A 5,519-nucleotide genomic window follows, 5' to 3' on the forward strand; every position below is an offset into this window, starting at 1 on the left:
AAAAAAAGAGGCGCAATGAGGTAGCTGTGTGAGTAAGATTAGCGACCCTAGTGGCCGACACAAACACCGGGCCCATCTAGGAGTGGCACTGCAGTGTCACGCAGGATGTCCCTTACAAAAAACCCTCCCCAAACAGCACATGACGCAAAGAAAAAAAGAGGCGCAATGAGGTAGCTGACTGTGTGAGAAAGATAAGCGACCCTAGTGGCCGACACAAACACCGGGCCCATCTAGGAGTGGCACTGCAGTGTCACGCAGGATGGCCCTTCCAAAAAACCCTCCCCAAACAGCACATGACGCAAAGAAAAAAAGAGGCGCAATGAGGTAGCTGACTGTGTGAGTAAGATTAGCGACCCTAGTGGCCGACACAAACACCGGGCACATCTAGGAGTGGCACTGCAGTGTCACGCAGGATGTCCCTTCCAAAAAACCCTCCCCAAACAGCACATGACGCAAAGAAAAAAAGAGGCGCAATGAGGTAGCTGTGTGAGTAAGATTAGCGACCCTAGTGGCCGACACAAACACCGGGCCCATCTAGGAGTGGCACTGCAGTGTCACGCAGGATGTCCCTTCCAAAAAACCCTCCCCAATCAGCACATGATGCAAAGAAAAAGAAAAGAAAAAAGAGGTGCAAGATGGAATTATCCTTGGGCCCTCCCACCCACCCTTATGTTGTATAAACAAAACAGGACATGCACACTTTAACCAACCCATCATTTCAGTGACAGGGTCTGCCACACGACTGTGACTGATATGACGGGTTGGTTTGGACCCCCCCAAAAAAGAAGCAATTAATCTCTCCTTGCACAAACTGGCTCTACAGAGGCAAGATGTCCACCTCATCTTCACCCTCCGATATATCACCGTGTACATCCCCCTCCTCACAGATTATCAATTCGTCCCCACTGGAATCCACCATCTCAGCTCCCTGTGTACTTTGTGGAGGCAATTGCTGCTGGTCAATGTCTCCGCGGAGGAATTGATTATAATTCATTTTAATGAACATCATCTTCTCCACATTTTCTGGATGTAACCTCGTACGCCGATTGCTGACAAGGTGAGCGGCGGCACTAAACACTCTTTCGGAGTACACACTTGTGGGAGGGCAACTTAGGTAGAATAAAGCCAGTTTGTGCAAGGGCCTCCAAATTGCCTCTTTTTCCTGCCAGTATAAGTACGGACTGTGTGACGTGCCTACTTGGATGCGGTCACTCATATAATCCTCCACCATTCTATCAATGTTGAGAGAATCATATGCAGTGACAGTAGACGACATGTCCGTAATCGTTGTCAGGTCCTTCAGTCCGGACCAGATGTCAGCATCAGCAGTCGCTCCAGACTGCCCTGCATCACCGCCAGCGGGTGGGCTCGGAATTCTGAGCCTTTTCCTCGCACCCCCAGTTGCGGGAGAATGTGAAGGAGGAGATGTTGACAGGTCGCGTTCCGCTTGACTTGACAATTTTGTCACCAGCAGGTCTTTCAACCCCAGCAGACCTGTGTCTGCCGGAAAGAGAGATCCAAGGTAGGCTTTAAATCTAGGATCGAGCACGGTGGCCAAAATGTAGTGCTCTGATTTCAACAGATTGACCACCCGTGAATCCTTGTTAAGCGAATTAAGGGCTGCATCCACAAGTCCCACATGCCTAGCGGAATCGCTCCGTGTTAGCTCCTTCTTCAATGCCTCCAGCTTCTTCTGCAAAAGCCTGATGAGGGGAATGACCTGACTCAGGCTGGCAGTGTCTGAACTGACTTCACGTGTGGCAAGTTCAAAGGGCATCAGAACCTTGCACAACGTTGAAATCATTCTCCACTGCACTTGAGACAGGTGCATTCCACCTACTATATCGTGCTCAATTGTATAGGCTTGAATGGCCTTTTGCTGCTCCTCCAACCTCTGAAGCATATAGAGGGTTGAATTCCACCTCGTTACCACTTCTTGCTTCAGATGATGGCAGGGCAGGTTCAGTAGTTTTTGGTGGTGCTCCAGTTTTCTGTACGTGGTGCCTGTACGCCGAAAGTGTCCCGCAATTCTTCTGGCCACCGACAGCATCTCTTGCACGCCCCTGTCGTTTTTTAAAAAATTCTGCACCACCAAATTCAAGGTATGTGCAAAACATGGGACGTGCTGGAATTGGCCCAGATTTAATGCACACACAATATTGCTGGCGTTGTCCGATGCCACAAATCCACAGGAGAGTCCAATTGGGGTAAGCCATTCCGCGATGATCTTCCTCAGTTGCCGTAAGAGGTTTTCAGCTGTGTGCGTATTCTGGAAAGCGGTGATACAAAGCGTAGCCTGCCTAGGAAAGAGTTGGCGTTTGCGAGATGCTGCTACTGGTGCCGCCGCTGCTGTTCTTGCGGCGGGAGTCCATACATCTACCCAGTGGGCTGTCACAGTCATATAGTCCTGACCCTGCCCTGCTCCACTTGTCCACATGTCCGTGGTTAAGTGGACATTGGGTACAGCTGCATTTTTTAGGACACTGGTGACTCTTTTTCTGAGGTCTGTGTACATTTTCGGTATCGCCTGCCTAGAGAAATGGAACCTAGATGGTATTTGGTACCGGGGACACAGTACCTCCAACAAGTCTCTAGTTGGCTCTGCAGTAATGATGGATACCGGAACCACGTTTCTCACCACCCAGGATGCCAAGGCCTCAGTTATCCGCTTTGCAGTAGGATGACTGCTGTGATATTTCATCTTCCTCGCAAAGGACTGTTGAACAGTCAATTGCTTACTGGAAGTAGTACAAGTGGGCTTACGACTTCCCCTCTGGGATGACCATCGACTCCCAGCGGCAACAACAGCAGCGCCAGCAGCAGTAGGCGTTACACGCAAGGATGCATCGGAGGAATCCCAGGCAGGAGAGGACTCGTCAGACTTGCCAGTGACATGGCCTGCAGGACTATTGGCATTCCTGGGGAAGGAGGAAATTGACACTGAGGGAGTTGGTGGGGTGGTTTGCGTGAGCTTGGTTACAAGAGGAAGGGATTTACTGGTCAGTGGACTGCTTCCGCTGTCACCCAAAGTTTTTGAACTTGTCACTGACTTATTATGAATGCGCTGCAGGTGACGTATAAGGGAGGATGTTCCGAGGTGGTTAACGTCCTTACCCCTACTTATTACAGCTTGACAAAGGGAACACACGGCTTGACACCTGTTGTCCGCATTTCTGGTGAAATACCTCCACACCGAAGAGCTGATTTTTTTGGTATTTTCACCTGGCATGTCAACGGCCATATTCCTCCCACGGACAACAGGTGTCTCCCCGGGTGCCTGACTTAAACAAACCACCTCACCATCAGAATCCTCCTGGTCAATTTCCTCCCCAGCGCCAGCAACACCCATATCCTCCTCATCCTGGTGTACTTCAACACTGACATCTTCAATCTGACTATCAGGAACTGGACTGCGGGTGCTCCTTCCAGCACTTGCAGGGGGCGTGCAAATGGTGGAAGGCGCATGCTCTTCACCTCCAGTGTTGGGAAGGTCAGGCATCGCAACCGACACAATTGGACTCTCCTTGTGGATTTGGGATTTCGAAGAACGCACAGTTCTTTGCGGTGCTTTTGCCAGCTTGAGTCTTTTCAGTTTTCTAGCGAGAGGCTGAGTGCTTCCATCCTCATGTGAAGCTGAACCACTAGCCATGAACATAGGCCAGGGCCTCAGCCGTTCCTTGCCACTCCGTGTGGTAAATGGCATATTGGCAAGTTTACGCTTCTCCTCCGACAATTTTATTTTAGGTTTTGGAGTCCTTTTTTTTCTGATATTTGGTGTTTTGGATTTGACATGCTCTGTACTATGACATTGGGCATCGGCCTTGGCAGACGACGTTGCTGGCATTTCATCGTCTCGGCCATGACTAGTGGCAGCAGCTTCAGCACGAGGTGGAAGTGGATCTTGATCTTTCCCTAATTTTGGAACCTCAACTTTTTTGTTCTCCATATTTTATAGGCAGAACTAAAAGGCACCTCAGGTAAACAATGGAGATGGATGGATTGGATACTAGTATTGGATACCTGCCGACTGCCGACACAGAGGTAGCCACAGCCGTGAACTACCGCACTGTACACTGGTTGATAAAGAGATAGTAGTATACTCGTAACAACTAGTATGACACTATGACGACGGTATAAAGAATGAAAAAAAAACCACGGTTAGGTGGTATATATTATAATAATAATACAATTATGGATGGACGGACTGCCTGCCGACTGCCGACACAGAGGTAGCCACAGCCGTGAACTACCGCACTGTACACTGGTTGATAAAGAGATAGTAGTATACTCGTAACAACTAGTATGACACTATGACGACGGTATAAAGAATGAAAAAAAAACCACGGTTAGGTGGTATATATTATAATAATAATACAATTATGGATGGACGGACTGCCTGCCGACTGCCGACACAGAGGTAGCCACAGCCGTGAACTACCGCACTGTACACTGGTTGATAAAGAGATAGTAGTATACTCGTAACAACTAGTATGACACTATGACGACGGTATAAAGAATGAAAAAAAAACCACGGTTAGGTGGTATATATTATAATAATAATACAATTATGGATGGACGGACTGCCTGCCGACTGCCGACACAGAGGTAGCCACAGCCGTGAACTACCGCACTGTACACTGGTTGATAAAGAGATAGTAGTATACTCGTAACAACTAGTATGACACTATGACGACGGTATAAAGAATGAAAAAAAAACCACGGTTAGGTGGTATATATTATAATAATAATACAATTATGGATGGACGGACTGCCTGCCGACTGCCGACACAGAGGTAGCCACAGCCGTGAACTACCGCACTGTACACTGGTTGATAAAGAGATAGTAGTATACTCGTAACAACTAGTATGACACTATGACGACGGTATAAAGAATGAAAAAAAAAACCACGGTTAGGTGGTATATATTATAATAATAATACAATTATGGATGGACGGACTGCCTGCCGACTGCCGACACAGAGGTAGCCACAGCCGTGAACTACCGCACTGTACACTGGTTGATAAAGAGATAGTAGTATACTCGTAACAACTAGTATGACACTATGACGACGGTATAAAGAATGAAAAAAAAACCACGGTTAGGTGGTATATATTATAATAATAATACAATTATGGATGGACGGACTGCCTGCCGACTGCCGACACAGAGGTAGCCACAGCCGTGAACTACCGCACTGTACACTGGTTGATAAAGAGATAGTAGTATACTCGTAACAACTAGTATGACACTATGACGACGGTATAAAGAATGAAAAAAAAACCACGGTTAGGTGGTATATATTATAATAATAATACAATTATGGATGGACGGACTGCCTGCCGACTGCCGACACAGAGGTAGCCACAGCCGTGAACTACCGCACTGTACACTGGTTGATAAAGAGATAGTAGTATACTCGTAACAACTAGTATGACACTATGACGACGGTATAAAGAATGAAAAAAAAACCACGGTTAGGTGGTATATATTATAATAATAATACAATTATGGATGGACG

The sequence above is a fragment of the Pseudophryne corroboree genome, chromosome 6 (genome assembly GCF_028390025.1).
Source record: "Pseudophryne corroboree isolate aPseCor3 chromosome 6, aPseCor3.hap2, whole genome shotgun sequence".
Classification (NCBI taxonomy): domain Eukaryota; kingdom Metazoa; phylum Chordata; class Amphibia; order Anura; family Myobatrachidae; genus Pseudophryne; species Pseudophryne corroboree.